Raw genomic sequence first — 22,040 nt, 5'->3', positions numbered from 1 at the left:
ATACACAAAAATCAGTTCTATGTAAATTTAGAGCTATATGCAGAAAGACGCAGGACATCTAGAAGAAAACCTGTTTGGGTAAGCAAAGATTTCTTAAGCAAGACACAAAAAACAATAGATGCAGAGTCAAAAATTGATAATTAGATTATATTAAAACTAGAACTTTCTATTCATCAAAATACCACATAGAGAACATGAAAAAGGTAAATCGCAGAGTGCGAGAAAGTATTTCCACACATAAAATCAACAAAAGACTCATATCTAGGACAAATAAGAGATTCTACAAATCCATAGGCAAAGGATATTCCAATCCATAAGAAAAATGGCAAAATTATTGAAAGAGCACTTTTAAGAATTGGGCAATAGGTGTCTAATGTTCAAAGAATTAACAAACATATCAAAATGCTTTCAACCTCATTAGTCACAGAAGTACAAATTAAAACCACAATGAGATTGCTTATGTACCCTCCAAAATGGCTAAACATTGGAAAGCCTGATAAATACCTTGTATTGGTGAGGATTTCTAGTAATTGGAATTCTCATATACTGCTAGTGGAAATCAAAACTAGTCCAACCACTATTGAAAACTATTTGGCATTATCTACCAAAATGAAATATAATCAGACCCTCTGACCCAGCAATTTTCACATGTGCACCAAAATACACATACAAGAATGTTACAAGCAGAGCTATTAAAATAGCTCCAAATAAGACAAAACCCAAACACTTATCACCAGTAGAACAGGTAAATGTACTTTAGATTATTCATACCAAATATATTGTATAAAGTGAAAATGAATATACCACTGAGACATGCAACACATAGATGGGTCTTACCAACTGAATGTAGAATGAAAGAAACTGATCAACAAAAGAATACATACTGCCATGATTCCATCAATGTGAAACTTAAAAGAGACAAAATTAATCTGTGTTAGGATATGGGGACAGAAAGGGGCACCACGGAGGATTTGAGGTAAATCCTGGTGTTTTATTTTTTAACCCAGGTGAAGATTGTATATGAGTATTTTCTTCATAATCATTTGTCAAGCTATATGCTTCTGATTGGTGTACTTTTCCGAAGTCCTGTTATAGTTCAACAATTTTTTAAAAAGCTTTCAACAATTGTAGGCAAGTGTCAACACTGTATTTTACTAAGTGGAAAATATTGGACAAAATTGTGCTATTTTATTTGGTGCTCTATATCTTATGACAATTCCATAAATACTGATAGATTTGCATTAGTTACTGGGAATATTGTTGCTGTAAATATTATTTTCTCAGAACATACACAAGGGGAAAGAAGTCCCAAATCAAATCTTGAATGTCATGAGCCACATTCTTTCTGGAAATCTAGTGGCAAGCACTCTCTTGTCTGTGAAATTTGCATTGTGCTTCTCCAGGCCCCATAACAATGGATGAGGGAGAAATTGGAACACTTTAGATATTTTGCTGTAAGCAGAGAGTATTTGTAATTATGCTGATTTATCTTTCAGTTTATTTTCCCTGATGAAATTCAGATCCACAAAGATGAGTTTGCTAAAGACCAAATAGATTGGTGGATACCACATTTTGCTGTTGACCCTGAAAAATGCAGAAATGCTGGGTTAAAATGATGAATTGAATGTGCTTTTAAGGACTAAATGTGTCCCATTTATTTAGCTACCAGAACACCTCATTTATACACGACTGGTAAGAGAGATGTCATCTCCATAGCTGAACTTCTGACTCATGTCATTTATTTTGTATCAAGAAATATATTCCATTACCTTGGAGCAAAAATATGCAGGCCTTTTCAGTTCTTTTGTAGGAAAACATTAGCTTGCTATTTTTTTTGAGGGGGGAGATGAAATGGGGAAATGACTGTTACAGGGAACACTAATCAGAATAAAAATTTTTCTAATAGTCTGAGATTTCTCTTTAGGAGAAGAGACTTTTCATTAGCAAAAGAAGTGCGTACATATCAGATTATCTTAAGGAGATTCATGCACAGCTGTTGGAATCAACCTCTGCTAAGGGTGAACAGTACAGTGAATAGCAAACATAATGTATGCAAATAATTTTTCATTATAAACATAGATTATTTCCTTCTTTCTATAAACTATAGCAGCCACAATAAAAATGATTAACTGAGGTGGGAAGAAAGAGGTGGCAATTGAGAAGCTAAGGGAGGGCATTTGTGTTTGGCTTCATTAAATTATGCACCTTTTTATCTTCTAAGTTAATAGTATTATACATATAAGCTTTGCATATTCCAATTTATTTCCTCAGACAGAAAGCAATTTCCTTTGTGTTAAACCAGCTTTGTAAGGCCTCGCAGATAATCCTGCTACTTGGTTTCATCTGCAAATGCGATAGTGCATCTCCTGGTGGACAGTCCCTGACACACTTGCCATCCGGGCTACTTCACCTGGCTTCGTTCATGAGGAATGCCCAGGGCAGTGTTGTCATGACTCCAGCCTCCATATACTCAAGGTCTCTGATTTGAGCAAAGCTGCAGGAAAACCTAAATACTATGTCCCTTAGAATATTCACACTGTGCCAGCAAAGTCACAGACACCAACACTAATGAGGATATTGAAATGGGGGAGAGTTACTTGGTTTTAAAGTGTCACACAGATGTGGTCCAGATTAGGTCTCAAAAAGTAATCTATCCTGAACGCTTTCTAAGGAAGCTACCAGACAAAGTTATCTTCCAACATGAGGGAGTAAAGCAAGAAAGAGAAAGACATGGGTTGCATGAAATGGGGGATCCAGCACAGGACAGGGTGCAGGGATCCCCGGGGTAATGGTGGAGAGAGAGCACGGGGACGTCTGTACCACAGCACAGAGGGCACTCAGGCCAGATGGAGCTGGTCAGCAGAGGCAGGAGGCTGTTCCAAGCAGATGGTGGTTAGACATGACACAGTCAGTTTTCTCCTCTGTAAAATGGGTATGATTTAACCTCCTAGATATTGTGAGGAGTGAATATGTCACAAATACTTGTTGATCCTATTCCCTTTCTCCATTTTCCCTAAGAAAGATTCCATTTTACATGTAAAGTTTCCAATAATGGCCTCTCTTCCAAAAGCAGGTAATTAGGAAATTATTTTTCTACCAGCAGTGTGATCTAATGAATAAGACACAATTTTTAAATTGTTTTATTTTAGTAAAGACAACATATACATAAGAAACACCACTAACTTAAATCCATCTTCTTAAATAAAATATTTCTTATTGCTTGCAGCTAGCTTAAACGATAATATTTGTATAAAGCATGATATCAGGGAGGGGGAATTTAAAAAGGCAGGTGGCCCTCCATCTCTTTTTATTAAAAGGCTATGGCAGAACATATATTATCCAATTTCAAAAGAAGCCTCAGAAAACATCCTTCCTGTAGCTTCAGATAACTTAAAATTGATCTCCTATAGCTTGTCCCACTTTCGTATTCTTAGCTACAGATAAAATAGCGGCTCTCAACAGTAAGGCAAATGGCTTTGAGGACTCAGGGTTCAGTCATGTTGCTATTCTCAGGGTTTACTCCTGGTGTTATCTTATCTTTCCTTTGTAATCCCATTATAGAAAAAAATAAATCCTCCACAACTTTCATTTAAACTCCAATTCCAAGCTATAAGCCTTTACTGTTCAAGTGATCAAACACACTTCCATAAGCAGATATATTTACCATGGCAAAGTGACTGCACATATACATGTATTTCTCTGTGTGTGTTTAATTATATTACATGAAGAATATCATAATTTTTAAAAGACTTTATTTATTAGAGTAGTTTTACATTCACAACAAAATTGAGAGAAAAGTACACGGATTTTTCACATACTCCCTTCCCTCCACATGCACAGCCTCCCCATATAAACATCCTCCACAGGAAGGGTGCATTTGTTACAACTGCAGAACCTACATTGACACATAATTACCACCCATAGTCCATAGTTTACATTAGGGTTCATTTTCTGTGTTGTAAGTTCTACCAGGTTTGGACACATGTATATAATGACATGTCTCCATCATTATAGCACTACAGAGGAGTTTCACTGCCCTAAAAATCCTCATTGGTTTCCTATTCATCCTTCCCTTCCCTGTAACCCCTGGCAACCACTGATCTTTTTACTCTCTCCATAGTTTTACCTTTTCCAGACTGCCATATAGTTGGGATCATACAGTATGTAGACTTTTCAATTGGCTTCTTTTACTTAGAAATATGCATTTAAAATTCTTCTATGACTTTTCATGGCTTGATCGCTCATTTAACACTGAATGCTGTTCCATTGTCTGCATATACCATAGTTTATTGAGACATCATAATTTTGAGGTGGAAAAATTTGAGAGTTAGGGAGGGAGGGAGGACTGTGTAAATTGCCCCATGGTTTCCATCTGATAAACATAATATTTTTAGCAAAATTTCCCTGAACATCTTCAAGTAAGTTCTTTTTGGGCAAAGGGAGTCAGAGATTCAATAGAACACAGCCCCTGCCCTTGGGTTTCCCGTGTCCTAGGAGGAGAACACAGCAGGTGTAGACATAGGCACTGTCCAAGGTAGATGAGGGAAGGGAAGGATGAGATGCAGATCAAACACTGCAGGTCCTCAGGGGTGGGGGCTTTAGGCTCCCACACAGTGGAGGATTAATCTGGCAGTTTGTGGAAGGCGATTTTGAATTGGACCTTGGAGAATGTTTGCACCAAGGGGGAAGCAAATCATTCCTGGTAACAGACACACCGTGAACAAAAACACTGCCTTGGGGAGATGACATATGTTCCACCCACAGCATTTAAAATCAGGAAGCAAGGGAGTGTTTGAATAAAGAGCACCCTCAAAATTGGGGAGAAGAGAGTTTTTCGGAGCTAACTTTAGTGGCCACTGTAAACTGAATTCAAAATAAATGCAAAGTAAGGTCTCAGTGGTTAGTCTAAGCTTGTGTTTCAACCGTAGTTTTCATTTATTCAGAATTCAGAAAATTATTTGTGAATATGGCCTTTCAGGTAGTTATCGGTTTGTGTTCTAGTATACAGGAGAAGCCTGAAACTTTCACAGAAAATTATAAACAGTACGGACAGGGCAAAAGCAGTGTTGAGAGGATGACATTAGAAACAGAATAAAAGGGCACAGTGACATATATTTATATTAAAAAAAAAACACCTAATTACAAAATATCACAACATATTTTACAATGATACGTGAGTTTTTCGGAACAAATATCAAACACGTTATGGTGGTGCCTATGAGTAGAATAGGGATGATGTTGGAGTTGGAGAATGAAAGTAAAAAGAAATAATAAAAAAAGAGATGAGTCTTCCGTATACCAGTGATTATAGTGGGATACTCATTGAGTAATATGGTCATCTCAACTCTATACCCTCAATAAAAGAACATTCTTTTGAAATAATAAAAAATAAATTTTTAAATAAAATTCCACAAGCCAACAGGTGAAAACACAAATCTGAATTTCCAATTAAATGACTCCTGCTTACAGCATCAGCATTTTGAAGTGGACCCAGAAACCCATAGGTCCTGAAAAACTGTCTCCTCTGATAAGTAATATAGAATATGACACAGCCTGGAGTCACAAATGGCCACAGGAGCCAGACTCAGGTAGTCTGTATTATGGGAGTTGACCCTGTAGACAATAGGGAGTGGTGGGGACTGTGGTAAACCGAAGAGCACGTGTCCTATTTAAAGCAGGCAGTGTCTGCTTCCTCACTTCCAGCTGATCATTGTTAAGTGGGAATGGGGCTCAGGGTCCATGTCTTTAATTATTTACTTAGAAGCCAGTTATCCTGTACTTAATGTAAAATCTTCAAACATTTAAAACCAATGTGCCCAACAAAGGGACCATTTCTGAAAGCCAAGTCCAATCCCTGGGTCGCATTTGCAAACTTTGACATAGACCATGCTTCACCAGCTTCCCTGTCACCTCATCTGACATCCCACAAAACACAAACATTTAACCCATTTTCAATGGGAGCACAGGGATTATAACAACAAAAGTTCTAAGGCAACCCCAAACCTAATCAAGTGTTCCAATAAAATAATTTTTTTGTTGCCAGTATATATATGTTTAAACATATATATTTAAACATATATATACTTTCTGAGATATAGAAGAGATATTCAAATATTCATTTCTATAATTTATTTAGGTCTACATATGTATTTTTAAAGCCTCATATTATGTAAAATAATATATTCATTTTTATTTTCACACTCACATTTCATGAATCAATTAACATTCTTTATATACATATTTGACATCAGTGTCTTCATTATTATTTTTGGACTCATGTAACTCAGTTTTTCTAAAGGCACCACATTCACATCTAAGTCATTTGAGAAACAGTAGCCCATATTACACTGTTACTGAGAATAGGGTCGCAGCCATGGTACCCACTAACATTCCATGAGGGCAGTAGTCTTCGTTTCCGTGTGCCTGTAGGTATATATCCATAATGCAACCCCCCACTGGACAGCTTTTTCCTAGGATATTGCAATGGCACATTCACAGCAAGTCCTCAAGGCTTGACATTGTAAGATCAAACCTCCAGGGATGATAACAAAGTCTGCATTTAAATGACTTTGTCTCTTTTTTACTATTTGGTTCAGTTGACCTCATAAATTTCTAAATTCAGCACCAATCGAGCTTGCTTTAGGCCGAGGTGTCTTCCCCAGACCATATAGTGTTGTTAAAAATAATGTCATTGTGATGGTACCCCATAGTTTTAGGGACTTTTATCAGGGAATAATATGGGAACACACACTCTCACACTTGATACCAACACTCAAATATCTCTTCACATCATAACCAATACATTTGGTCTAAATAAACATTCATTTCACTTTTGATACAAACACGTTGGGATGGGATCCCACAATTCCCTGGAACTTCGAATGTCTCTCAAACAAGACTTCAGGGTAGAAAGTGAGGCTGAGAAAATCTGGATCACTGGCAGATTTGCTTCCAGTGTCAGGAAAAGGCCACTTGCTCACGGGTACCATATGGCCTCAAATGCATTCTCACAGCACATGCCAAATGTACAGTGACAAGCACTGTGTCGCCAGAAGGTACATTAATGCTTCCAGTTAATGCACAGTTCTGGAGGAACTCTGAGTTTCCTAGGGACCTCTGAAACTGACCTACCCATTTAATTTTTCCCTGAAATGCACAGGTACCCAAAGCATCTGTCTAACTCTCTGGTGTCCACAAGAGAAGACCATGCCTTATCAGAATTCTGTCTGTTAATTTCTTTCTTTCCTCCTTCTACCACCCAGTGGCTGGGAACCTGTCACACTTAAGATGTTAATGATGTACGTGCTGTTTGGTGGAGATAAAATAGCAGGTACAGAATTTCCTTTTGATACACGTTGTTGTAAGGTTTATCCTTAAATTGTTAGGTAAAATGAAGCAAAAAGCCAATGTGCGTTCATTCTCCTCTTTTCCCATAACCTAAAGCACCTGTCACATTAAATGTAATTCTGAAAGTTTGAAAACAAAATACCTAGCTATTGTATGACTCTTGCATTACTATGCAGACTTCTGAGTATATTCCTCTATATCGCAGAGATCTTAACTCCTTGTTTCCTGCCGAAGCCCCTCTCAGAATCTATCCAGCCAGATGGTTTTCTTGTGTTAGTGAGCTGGGGGGACTTCACATAAAGAAATCCAACACAGACACCATGGGAAGGGGCCTTGGGGTTGAAGGATAATGAGAAGCTGATTTTTCTTCTGCAAAGACAGGAGTGACATCTTCTTAAAATTCTTAGTTCAATTTGAAGGAAGAGATAATTATCTCCTCTGGCCATCACATTGAGATGTCCATAGAGAGGAAAATGGACTTCACCTGCATTACCTCATGGGTCAGAGCCAAAAGCTGCATTAGCCAAAAAGGCTTCTTCAAGGGCATAGCTCCCCTAGATCAAAGCATGCTCTTGGGAGAATACAACATAATGTTCTGTGGGTGACTCCAGTTAGAATCAGGTGAGGACTTTTCTATTTTTAATGAATCTCTCTTCTATAGTGGGATAAACCGGTCCCCCATTGGAAATAGGGCAAAGCAGGGACGTGGCTTTCCAAGTTCTCACTGATTCAAGCCTGTGCCTGTGTCTGGCAGCTGTTCTCCTGGTATTCATCAGGGAAGCCATTCACACCATCAGGTCCTACAATACAGGAGGACAATTTCGTCTTTACTCTCTGTCCAGACCATTCTGACACTGACCCCTTTTATTGATTTGTGGCCATAAATAATACCTAATCTCAAAATACAAAGCCCCACTCATCAAATGCAAAGTTAAAAAAGCACTTTCCTATACAATAAGAAATAGCCTAGCCTAGGAACCTTATCTCACAAGCATTAATGCGCCACTCTAGCTAGGTCAGTGGGTATAGTATAGTGTGCCCACACTCAAACTCTCCTCTGAAAGAATTCTTCACTCTCTTATTAGAAAGTAATTCAAGTCAGAGGCATAAAGAGGGTATTGCTTCATATTTTCAAATGTTAGAAGGCAAGCATCCAGTTTTGATGATATAAGTTTGAGGATGATTGACAGTCATTTGGCTCATAGAGAAAGCAGAACAAACAAGAAATCTAAACTTCATATTGATTTCAAAGAAGCTTTCTTATGGCATCTACTGTACCCTATTTTTTATCTATCTAATATGAAAAGAATGAACAAGTTGACATAAATAAATGCTTGAAGTGGTGTTGAAATGGCAGCTGGTACTTGAAGAAGATGGTAGGAGCTATGCCTTATTCACTTGGGTATCCCCGTGCACAACACAGACTTTATACGTCCTCAGTGTTGGCTGAATAAGTGGTACACAGGCATCAAGATGCATAAGGAAACCAGAAGAGATGGTAAAAACATTGGGGCACCCATGAGAGAGCACGACAGGGTGGAGTTCTAACTCCGACTTTCTGATCAACGCACTCCTGACCTCAGATAGCATCAGGTAACCTCTCTGAGTTTCAGTTGAAACCTTTATCAAATAAGGGGATTCACTCTATGACCAGAGGCACTGGCTTCCTGTCATTGTCTTTAGGCTCCAGCACAGAGAAGCATGTGAGTCTAAGTATGTTCAGGATTTTGAGCTGATCTGATTCAGGCAATCCTGTTCTATTCCTGTTTTTCTTTTTACCGAAAATCAGAGCTCACCTTGGATGCAAGTGGCTTCTTCTTCCTACTGGCCAATTAAGAAAGCATCAAGTAGACACTGATTGTGTACAGTTGACCAGTGCAAATTGGCTCAGAGTTCCAGGGTGATGATGGTAAAATATTTTCATGGGAGACACTCTAATGAGAACAGATCCTGCTTTTATGGAGATCATAGATGAGTAAAGTGAGACACATCCATCCATCCCCATTTACACAGCAGCATTGATTGAGCATCTACTGTGTACAATGGGACAATGAAAAGATGTCCCTCAGTTTATGGGTAATGATGGTAACAGATTTTCATTGGGGGACACTCTAATGAGGTGTAGTGAATTACACGGACTTCGGAGCTGATCGCTACATTATACGACCACCAGGTGACAGTAGCACACAATGAGCTCATTGGAGCAACACTAAGACATATTTGCAGTCAAGGAAATTTCTTCACTGCATGAGACTATCCAGGGACTATGTGCAGGGACCACTGTCTAAAAGGGGAGGAGGTCAAGGGAACTCCTGGGGGAGATGGGGCTTATGTGTCAGATGATGTTGCTTAGCAGCATGGTGGGGAGTGTCTGGGTCAGAGAGCTCCAAAGAGCAGAGCTGTTAGGGGTCTTTTGCAGCTATAGGGTTTGACTTATCTATGACTAACAGACTCTGGGCTCTGTTTGCAGGGTATGCAAAGCAGGCAGGCTCCTAGTGGCTAAATATCTGCTTGTTTGGGCTATGTTTAAATCAACTGGGTGTGTTAAAAATTTGAGTTTAGTGCCAGTGGGCTTTTGAGCTAACAGTCCCAGCTTGCTGTGAAGAAGCAAACCTAGGAGCCAACATACAAGGACCATCTTTGGCTCATGTATATAACATGAGGGAAACAGATCCAGACCTCATGGAGATCATAGACTAGAGTGTGAGACAGACACATCTACCCATCCATCCGTTCATGCAACGAACATTGATTGAGTACCTATTTTATCTCTGGCATTGTTCTGGGCTTGGGGGATACAGAAATAGGTGATGTCCTATAGGAAATCATACTTCACTGAATGTGACAAACCCAGATTTGGCCTGAGTGTAGACAGCAGGCATTATTATAGAAGGGGAAACTCTGAGTGGTATAGGTCTCATGTCAGCTGGAAGAGTTTTGGGAGTGGGGAAGATATTATGCAATTTTCTAGAAGGAGTGGTAGACAAGATGATTCCTGAAGGATACACAAAAGATAACCTGGTGGATACACTGGAAAATAATTTTGAAAACCGAGAGATCAGCATGTGACAAGGCTGAGAGGTTGGGAGGACACCATGTGAGTTTGGTGGAGCACTGGGTGGAAAACAGGAGGAATGAGATGTCAGACTGTGCATGCAGGCAAAGGCTAAATAACACAGGACCTGTGGGAAACACTAAGAAATGGAAACAATGAGAGTTTTAAAGCATACAAATGTAGACAGTTACCCTTGACTATAGAGAAGGAAGGGTGGATGCTAGAAAAACAGATGGAAAGCAGATGCTGAAATCCAGGTGACAGATGGTGAAGGCCAGAGGCAAGGGAACACGGAGATCATGGAGAGAGGAGCTCAGACCCAGAGCTGGTGAGCAGACGGGACTGGAGTCCTGCTGAGGAAGTGCAGGTCGCAGCCAACTGAGGGCTGCTTGCAGACTGAAAATGTGCCCCACTGGAGCCCCAGTGCCCGAGACAGTGCCCTGCAAGTAGTGGGCACTGAATGAACACCTGCTGCAATAAAAGGTATTTTATGGGAAAGAGAGACTAATTTGAGTTGTTGAATCTGGGCAAGTTTATATTGTGTGTGGCACGTGACCTTAAGAGATAAGTAGGACTGGAATTGACTAAGACAGAGGACAGTGGGATAAGAAAGGCGTGTCAGAAAGAGAAAACAACACAAACCAGAGGCATGTAGGTGCAGCTCACTGAGCAAAATGTGGTCTGCTGAAGGTGGTCGGTAACACACGGTGTTTTGAGAGTGGAGGTGGAATATTGGGAGATAATGTAGAAAGGCATCAGGATTGGGGGGGCTGGGAAAGAAAATTTAAGGGATCTTGATTGCCTGGTTAAAAAAAAAAAAAAGCTAGGCCTTAATTCAGCCGAGGATGGACATGATAAGAGCTGAGTTTTAGTAATTCTGGTGGCAAAAGTAGATTGAGGGGAAAGAAATGTGAGACATACTTATATTTTCAAATTATCTGTTGTTATCTGAAATTCAGATTTAACTGGGCATCCTATTTTCATATTTATTTTTTTGCTAAATAGGCAATTTAAAAATGAAGTCCATCTCACCCATTCTTTGGGAAGCCATTGACCAAGATTGCCATCAAAATCTTAAAACTTGGAGGTGGTGAAAGAAGGACAGATGATATGTGTTTATACCTCTCCGTCAACATGCTCATTCAGCACATATTTGTTGTGTACCTGCGCTGGGTCCGGAAAGAGTATTTTACTCTCTCAGAGCTTCCGTGCAAATTACGGAGGCAGAAAAATCAAACAAAACCACGCAAGAGGGAACAGATATCATCGGGGGCAAGGGGGTAAGTAAGGCAGGGACTTTTTGTCCTGGGGTAGGGGGTCAGGAGGTCTCTGATAGGAAGTGTAGTGAGTTGAATGGTGACCCCCAAAAAGATATTTTTAAGTTCAAGTTCTTCAGAATCTGTGGATGTCACCTTATCTGGAATAAGGGTCTTTGCAGGCATAATTATGTTAAGATCTTGAGGTGAGATCATCCTGCATTTAGGGTGGGCCCCAAATCCAATGACTGGTGTCCTTATCAGAAGAGGAGAGGACACGGAGACCCAGGGCAGGGGAAAGGTCATGTGAAGAGGGAAGCAGAAACTGGAATGTGCAGCTGTAAGCTGAGAAATACTGAGGTCTGTCAGCAGCACCAGATGCTGGGAGACGGACACAGATCAGATTCTCCCCCAGAGCAACACCAGAGCAACAGTCTGATCTCAGACTTCCAGCTTCCTGAACTCTGGGAGAAGAAATGTCTGTTGTGTTAAGTCACCAGCTTAGGGTAATTTGTTATGGAGAGAAGGTGTTACTGGGAGACAATCTGGACAGATTTTCCCTTCTGGGTAGAGGGAACAGCAGCTCCCAGGTCTTGAGGCAGGGAGGGACCAGCTGTTCAAGCAGCAGCAGGTACAAGTGGCCACAGAGGAGGGACACCCAGGGAGAGGGGTGGGGGAGGGAGGAGAGTGGGGGCACCGGGCAGGTCGTCTGGGCCTCAGGAGTTTGCATGTTATTCTGTCGTGATCGGAGGTGACTGAAAGTTTGCAGGATGGAAGTGTCATGGTGGAGTGGTTTAGAAAAGTCAGGTCACTGTGGCTGCTGTTTGGAGAACTGCTTTCCCTCTCAGGGCCTTGGTCTCCCCATCTGTTCAATGAATGGGTTGGAGCAACTGGTCCCTGTGTTCCCTGAGAGCACTACCATTTCTGGAGGGGTCCTGCCCACCTGGAGCATGGAGGGGCCACCTACCCTCCCTCACCCTCCGCTGCTGGTTACTGGTCTTGCTGCCCTTCAGGTCTCTGTTGGGGTAACAGGTGCAGGGATCTGCTCAACTGAAGCATAACCCAGGGCAGCCCTTCAGTGCAGCTCTGGGGGGCAACTCAGTCCCCAACACATGTAAGAACATGTATGAGGGTACATCAAAAAGTTAGTAGAAAGATTTGCCTTATCTTTTTGTTCTATCTTCCAGGATCTTTTCAAAGTACCCTCACACATCTCTCCACCATCCCCCCCCAACCCTTGGCTCCCCTGTCATCCAGGAGAACAGCTCTGCACACACTCACTGGCTGCACGCTGAACTGAGGGGCATCTGCAGTTGCTGGGGTGATGTAGGAGGAGCATCCAGGTGGAGGGAGGGGCTCAGGGTGAGCGTCTGCTTCGATGCTCCGGACCAGGTGGAGGTGCCTGCAGTGAGGATGAGCCTAATAGGAGGTGGGGTCTGACATGGGGTAACAGAGGACCAGGCCAAGCAGGGCCTCGCAGGCCACTGTGAGGATATGGGGGCCCATGGGTGTTTGCATGGAGGTGGGTCTGACCTGACTTGCTTTTCCACAATGGCTGAGAGAGGACAAGGGTGGAGGGGGAGGTAAGTTAGGTGCAGCATTCCAAGCAAGAGAAGCTTGGTGTGAGGCCAGGCGGAGGTGCTGGGGTGGTTAGAAGACTCTGTTGCTGGTAATATTTTGGAGGAAGAGGACTGATTATGGGCGGTGAGAGAAAGAGGAGGGTCACAGGTGATGCCAAGAGTTTGGGCTTGAGTAGGTGGAAGGATGGAGGTGCCACTTACTGACGTGGGGGACATGGCAGGGGGGGCAGGTTTGGAGGAGAAACCCCACATGCTGCTCCCCAGGCTCTGGGCCCCACCCCATTGATCTCAGACCCACTGCAGGGTCCTCATGTCTGCCATTCCCTGTGCCTGAAACACCACCTCCATCTTGTGCCCGTTCTCTCCAATCATCCTTCACAACTCAGGTTGATTATTATCACTTCTTAAATCTTTCTTGACTCTACCCCCTCCCAGACAGGTCAGTTTACTGCAGTTTACCGTGTCTCTACACGAGTAGTAGCCTGCAGCCGGACCACCTTCTTCAGACCTCAGCTCCACCTTGAAACCACGCTGCTCTCGTGAGGTGACTTTACTTCTTCCTGCCTCGGTTGCCTTATCTGTGAAATGGGCCTAAGAATAGCACCAACTCACAGAGCAATTGTATCATATACCACGTATAGCACACGATGCATCCCACGCAACCGAATTTAATGTGAGCCACTTCCCCCAAATCACTCCTAATAACAGCATAATCCTAGGCCTCAAATTGGACAGAAGGGGAGTGAACATGCTTCAGAAAATTGTGTTGATGACATGGAAATTGTCTCAGTGATGACAGATCTGCTGAAGTCTCCTATCTTTGCTCTCTCCTGCAGGCGGCTTTCTTTCCTTACCTACTTTGAGGGTGATTTTTTTAGTGTGGAGGATAATTGAGGACAAAGAATGGATTACTATGTTTTCCTTTTCTCTAGGGAAAATCCCTGCTGAATACATTTTCTGTTCCCCAGGCCGCTGGTCCCCGAGAGCAGACTGCATAGGATGGTGTCGACTTATTGCGCCTTTACTTTCCTCCACAAGGAGCCACTGTTTCATATGATGCAATAAAACAGAGGAGACTGGAAAAGATTTTTCTCAGTCAAACTACAATTGCCTTATGGATCATGGAAATTTCTTTCAGAATTGAAGATTAATTTGGCCACCATTCCTGGGGGGTAGAGTGAGTTTTACTTATTTATTTACTCCATTTGTTTTTGTTTTCTTCAGTATTTTAGTGCAGAGATAGGCAAAAGAAAGGCCTTTGGTGAAACCTAGCCCACCTTCTAATTTTGAAAACATAGTTTCACTGGAATATAGCCACACCCATTTGTTTTCATACAGTTTCCTCTAATTGCCGTAACAGTGGATCACAAACTGGTCAGAATTTCCTTAGGAGGGCAGAAGGCCAGAATCCAGGTGTCAGCATGGCTTCCTTCTGGGGGCTCTGAGGGAGAATCTGTTCAGTCCTCTCCATGAGCTTCTTGTGGTTGCCAGCAATCCTCGGCATTCCGCAGCTTGTAGACACATCTCTCTAGTCTATGCTTCCATTGCCAAGCGACTATTCCTTTGTGTATGTGTCTCTGTGTCCGCTCTTATTTTTTTTTTTATAAGAACATACCTGTCATTAGATTTAGGGTCCACCGTAAAGCCAAGATGATCTCATTTCTAGATCATTAACTAATTATATCCGCATTGACTCTGTTTCCATATAAAGTCACATTCACATTGAGGACTTGAATATATCTGTTTTAGTGGAACACAATTCAACCCACTACAGGCTGCTATGTCTTGGGACAGTAGATTGATGATTTCTTAGCCCACTGAGGTGTTGTGGGGTGGGGCGTGCATATTGGGGGCATCTGGGGTACTGCAAACTTGGACTTGGACTTGGCCAGCTCTGTTCAATGTCATGCCCTCTTGCCTGGCATATCCTAGAAGCACAATAATCATTTGCTGCATTCAGACAGAATAACTGAATGAGTGAATGAGTCTCTGCTCTGTACCCACTCGGTGCTGAACATTGAAAATACTGTTGTGATTGGTAGGAACAGGCTTTGTTTTTTTATGAAACATAATGTGTTCAAGGACACGGACCAAAAATATAAAAGAAAGTTAGTAAACAAGTGGAGTGTTCTCTTACATTTAAATAGCAAAACCTAGTAACTAAAATATGCTACTTGGGTCCCATTCAAAAGTGCATACACCTGTATATGATGCATTGTACAAACTACTAGCAAACGATTGGCCCTCAGCAGCTTTCTGATAATGAGCTAATTCTATCCAGTGTCATAAGGGAATCCAACATGACTTTGACATGTTGTCATGAGACAGTTCTCTAATTTTATAGCCTTAATTAACATATGCTGTATTTCGAGTAATGCCTTCTGTATTAGTCTGTTTCTGCTGCTTATTACAGAAGAAATGAAGCTGGGTAACTTATAAAGAATTAATTTAATTCTTACAATTTCAGCGGCTGGGAAGTCCAAAGTCTAGGGAACACATTTGGTGAGGGCCTTGTTCTTGGTGGTGACTCTCCACAGCAATGCAGAGTGTCACATGGCAAGAATGGGCTGAGCAAGAGAGCTCACCTCGTCACTTGCTCTCCTTTTAAAGCCATAAGAACTATGCCCATAATTCCATGAATAGACCATCCATTCATGAGGGCACAGTCCTCACAATCTAATCACCTCTCAAAGGCCCCATCTTTCAAATACCATAATTGGATTTCTCACCCTCTTAATATTGTTATAATGGGAGTCAAATTTCCAGTACATGAACTTTGGGGAGACTCATTTGACCTATAGCACCTTCTTAGTGAGGAGCATGAATCTTAAGAAATGTTTCTGAAAATCTCTGAGATTTTTGGGCCAGAACATAAGTCTACACAGTGCGTGTGGCTCTCATTTCCCTCTTAAATGGCTGTGATAGATGCCGAGTGCTTTCCCTTATCCATCCTTTCTCTCTTTCCATTATCCTCACAGAGTGACCTGGTGAGCTTTGCAGAATGCAATACAATCACATCTTCACCCCCTGCTTTTACCCTTTCTAACGATCTCCCTTTGTTCTTAGGACTCTGGGCAGTGCTGTGGCCTTGGATTTTGCACTTGAGATAAACCAATCCCTTTAATGTGGCTGTAATGGTGAATGGCCTTATCTCGTATATCACTCTCCCTTCATCTTTTCCAGGGTGCACACAGGTTTTGTGAGATCTGAAGCATTTTCAATAGTGAGAACTCCGTTTGAAGAAATGAATGCAAAAGTGCAAATACAAAATTAAGTATAGGGCTTAAGAGTAGTTCTGTAAGGGGTAGGACCCCTAAAGCCTAATCTCCATCAGCTCCATGGTGAATTCACCTGCTCCTTCCTGTCCCTCATCCACAGCGTCTTGGGACATGCCATCCCGTTTCAAGGAAAGCTCTGCCTGCCCACTCCTCTTAATCTGATTGACCCACCTTCTCTCTCAGATCTCAGCTTAGGTCTCACTTCTTCGAGGAAGACAAAGGAAACCAGAGGGAAGGTGAATATCTTGAGGGCCCAGAGCACCTGCAAGCCAGGTGAGCAGGTGAGCAGGAGCAGACAATGCTGGCCCCCTGGAGACAAGGGACAGGCAGCTGTGGTGTCCCTTCTCTTTGTTCCCCAATTTACATCCCCTGCCTGGATCAAGTCCACCTGTCAGGGCTGTTGGATGCTCTTCCTTTATGCATGTCAGGCTGTAATTTCACATCTTTTCTTGTGACTCTTGGATTCAGGTCTATTTCTGCCACTAGCTCATAGGCTCCACATGGAGGTGGGTGCCCTGCCTGTTTTTGCTCAGCTTCTTCACAGCGCCTGCATATAGTACACACTCTATACATACTTGGTGAATGCACAAGTGAACCAAGAGTCTGTGCCTTGTTACAAGGTGGAGTGGGACTCACAAAAACCCTCAGGAAAAGTATGATTTAGTATGGAAGCATCTTTCACCTTATAAAACAGGAAGAGAGCATAAGGAGTGGGCTATAGAGACTGCAGCTCTCCCCTTCTCAAGTTGTCTGTAGACAGCCTGTACCTAGAGATAATTCACATTTCTGGCCACTCATTATTGTCTATGGTGCTTTTGTTAAGAACATGCTTCAGGAAGCTTCTTATGTCCCATTGTCTAATTCCAACAAAACTTCCCTGGGAAATAAACTACTGCCCTGTAGAAATAACTACAAATGAAGTTAAGCTGAAAAACGGCTTCCATATTAAGTGCACCTGAAGGTAAGACAAAAATCCACCTGTAGCAATCATAAAACGGATATGTTGGTTACTTATGCTCAAGTTTACTTTCTGAAAAGTGTACATCACACTTTTTCCAACATACCTGAAGCACACCTCAGAGCCTGTGACTTCCTTATTCACCTAGGTTTTATTCTTGCTTAAGCCATTAGCATTGACATTTTTGTCATTTAATTCTGATCACTGTAATGCATTTATTTGTACAGGGCAAAGTTCTGAAGTTTCTTGCATTAAAGTGTTAATCATTTTCTAAGTTTGAATTAAAATGTGCTAATGAGAAATGGAGAATCTAAGGTAAGAATCTGAATACATAATATAATTATTATATATTCCCTCTCTGTTCATGGTCAAGTTGCATTATCATTTTGGGGGCTGATATAACTAAATCTGAGCCATCTGGAAATGTAAACTCATCTACTGACAAATACCATTTTAAAAGTAAACAAAGGTGGTAATCATTTTTAGAAAGCCAATTCAACCCACAGCTGCCTGGGGACCATAAGCCAGACCATATCCTGGTTGGGTTTTGATTTAGCCTATAATTGCTTAGACAGATCCTACCTGAAAGACACTGAAGATAAAAGGATACAGATTAAACAGGTTCTGGGGATGGGTTACAGTATAAGTATCAAAAGGGGGGAAGGTTTATGGTGTAGTCTCTGGAGCTTCAAATTCTCACTTTAACTCTTACTAGTAGTGAGACCCTGGAGAAGCTAGTGAGACCCTGGAGAAGCGAATACCATAGAGCTTCTAATTCCTCATCCCTAACATATAGATATCTTCCACATAGTGTTCTAGAATTAAATGGGATAAATTAGTTAGTAGCAAAGATCATCTCACCTGATGCTCAAGAAACACTGGCCATTGTCTGCATTTCCATTGCTCACGTTGTAACCATTCCTTATAATATTATCAAATCACTATGAATTCTGTGACTTTGATGTAGATATGTGTTCTAGAGGGAAGTTGTACTAGGCAGTTTCCTGTTGCTTAGAACAGAATATCTGAAACTGGGTAATTTATAAAGAATTTATTTCTTACAGAATTTATTCTTACAGTTTTGGAGGCTAGGAGGTCCACAGTCCAGGGGGCATATATGGTGAGGGCCTTCTTCTTGGTGGGAATTCTGCAAAGTCCCATGGCAACCAGGGCCACCTGGTGAAGACAGTAAGAGCATTTTTATGTGCTCAGTTGCTCTCCTTATAAAGCCACCAGACCCACTTCCTGATAACCCATTAAACCATTAACCCGTTAATTCATGAACTAATCCATTCTTGAAGGCATAGTCCTCACAATCAAATCACCTCTTAATGGCCCCAGCTTTAAAATACACCTTGGAAATTAAATTCCAACATGAGCTTTGGAGGGGACAACCATTCACACCATAGAAGTCTTTTCCCCAAAAGTGGTTTGTAATATTTTATTTTGTTCATGTCAATAGTATTGACATTACTCCATTCATTTTTATCATCTGCTGAAAGAATGACCTTTTGTAAAACATTTGCCCCTGTTAGGACTCTTTGGGAAGCCCCTATGAATAGTTTACCTTCCTAAAGGTTTCTGAAGCCCATTGACTTCAGAAGAAATTGAGTTAATCTTTTTCTGTACTTTTAGGTACCAAGAATCTTGGGTGTGGAAACATCACAATCCAGATATGAGCTTCTAAGCTGGCTGGTTCCCAGAAAAGGACAGCAATATTTTTAATACTACACAACTGACTTCTCCATTAAATAAGAGTGAGTCCACTTACAAGGGATGATGGAACTGGATAAAAATTCTTTAGCAAAATAAGCCAGTGGATAGACTTCTACTGATCCTGTGGATAATCCTTCCTTGGATTTAAAATGGAATGTGCATTGCTATGTTAGCTGTGGTTACCAGATCCATTACATGGCTAGGGACAGGTGGCCCAGATGCTGAAATTGCTCTCCAAGAGAGCCCTCTTCATTGACTGATCAAAGCTGAGTGGAAAATCTATCTTAAAACAGGTCAGGGCAGGATCTCCTCAGATAGGGAGGTGAGGGGAATATACATGTGAGGAAAAGGTAGAGTAGCTTCTGAATAGGAAGGGAAGGGGTTTCCTTCTGACTCCATCATCCCAGCTCATAACTGGGCATCTTTGCTACCATTTCAGTCTAATTGTCATTGTCATTATTGTCATTATGGTTATTATCATCCTTGCCATTATTTATTAGGCATTTGCTATTTGTCAGGCATAATGCCAGGCATGGTATACACTGTATCTCTTTAACTCACTTAACTTATACTATTTTAACATTTAAAATAACCCCACATGGTAAGTCCTTTGATGCTCAGAGAAGGTAAATAGCAAACTGTGGCCACAAAATTAGTTATGGCCCGAACCCTGCTACTTCCAATCTGCTACTTCCAATCCCTATACTCTGTAACCATCACATTATCTGACAATCATCTCATTAAAAAAAAAAAAAAATGCAAAGTTTGAGTTATCAGCCCCCAGAAGGCAGGTTGAGAATTTCATATATTATTTTAGCATCTTTTTTTTTCCTTTTCATATTTATTTATTTATTTTGGGGGAAGAGTGTTATGAAATTGTATTTTATTAGTCTCTACTGCACCAATTCCCATCAAACGCTGGTCATCCTCCCTGTTTCCTTTCCCCAGACTGTTCTCTGGCATTTCCAGCCCAGCTTGGCCCGGGGAGGCTGGCACTGGGGATTGCATTCCCTGGGCTTCCTTGGTGGCTGACTTCTTGTTGGGTGTGGCCACTGGGAGCCACCTGCAGAAGACGAGACGGTAAGAATAGAGAGACAGGGTTTGTTCCCCGCTCCTTCCTTGGTCTCATGCTATGTATCAGCAGTGAACACATCCACCCAAGATGCAGCTCCTGCCAGGGGGCTCCTTCTCCACTGTTCCAATCTTGTGGGTTCTAATCACACTCTTTCTTTTCCTCTTGTCCCCTCAGCCTGAGAATCGGTGATAACTTCCCACTGCTGCTGGCCCCTGGGTGCCACCCCACCCCTTGTGTTCCCATAGCCCTATGCATACCTCTGAAAGTACTGATTCCACTACAATCTCTTTATTGTAGGAGCTGAGGTAGCCTCTGGACTTGCTGGGACCCTGATGGGAAATTCCCAAGTCAGTGGAAGATGCTTCTCTCCCTCACTCTCAGGCTGAAAGACTCAGAAGAATCTTCACCCTAGCTTTAACTTAAATGTGGCCTGTCCTAAACAAATTAGAACATGACATTTCCCTAGTACAGAGGATGGGCTCAAGTTTGAAATGGGCACAGATCTAGAGGACCAATCAATTAAGAGACTTCAGCTAGGAATGCTGGCAGAGAGGCAGGTAATCATTCCTGTTGGACTCAAATCTGACAGGTATAAGATCTAGAACTGCAGATCACCAGAAAAGAAGACTGACCTCATCATGGACATCACCTAGAGAAAGTGAAAGCAAAAAGGGAATGAAGTCCTATGACCTTACATATACTTCTGGATCAAGCCATACCTGAAGCCAGAAATTCCTAAACTTTTTAGGTACATGTGCAACTATAGCTCTTTTCTCTTTTTTGTTCTAAAGCTTTCTCATCATGTGAAACCCAAAGAGAGTTCTACATAAATTGTGTGTATAGGGAAAGGAATTGGCTCCTTTTAAAACCTAATATATTCTAGCCAGTTAGCTCAGTTGGTTAGAGTATGATATTATAACACTAAGGTCAAGGGTTTGTACTGACCAGCCACCAAAAATAAAAACAACAGCAACAACAAATAGCAAAAATCTAATAAAGCTAGTCATCTTCTCTAAAAATGCACATAGGCACTTTTCACATATGTTTTTAGGGGGTTCGTCTTGCATTTCTTTAGTGAGGAGTATGTGCCCTTCACAGCTCTCCCTCCCTAACCCAGAGGGAGAGCAGGTAAAATGCCTTTACCTGCTCTGCCCAATAAAATGTTGCCTGTGTGGAGCTAAGTCTGAGGCATATTTTGGGCATGTTTTCATGAAATACAATTTTCTGAGAATACCTTAAGGCATTTTTGGGCTCCTTTACAATTCTTGGCTGGCATGTTTTTTTAACTCAAACACTGAAATTTGTAAAATAACAAAGAATTTAGAGTAGAAAGTGTTATCTGGCCAAAGGTATTTGTGATCTGCCATAGTAGATAGCATGATAAGTGTCATGGAGCTGGAATGCAAATTAGCAGTCCCTCAACCAGCATTTTCCAAGTGACAGGAATGTTAGGAAGACATGGGAATGACTGAATTAAATACCTTGCATAATATAGTGAGGGATATACCTACTTTGTAAATCCACCATCTTTGATGGATCTTTATTTGGAAGTTCCATCTGTTTCTTGCTGAAACCCTGACTGATACCTTCAATTTATACCAAGTGATGCCACCTCATTCTTTACTGTAGTGTTATAAATGTTACTTTCTGAATAAGTGTGTTTAAGTTTTCTGTCTACTTTTGTATTTAAATACAAGGCTTAAGTAAGTAACAACATATATGTATCAGACAGGAATCAACCAGAGAACAGAAACAGGAGTTATATTAAGAAATTT

The sequence above is a fragment of the Cynocephalus volans genome, chromosome 2 (assembly GCF_027409185.1).
Source record: "Cynocephalus volans isolate mCynVol1 chromosome 2, mCynVol1.pri, whole genome shotgun sequence".
Classification (NCBI taxonomy): domain Eukaryota; kingdom Metazoa; phylum Chordata; class Mammalia; order Dermoptera; family Cynocephalidae; genus Cynocephalus; species Cynocephalus volans.
Note: the sequence above shows the minus strand (reverse complement) of the source record.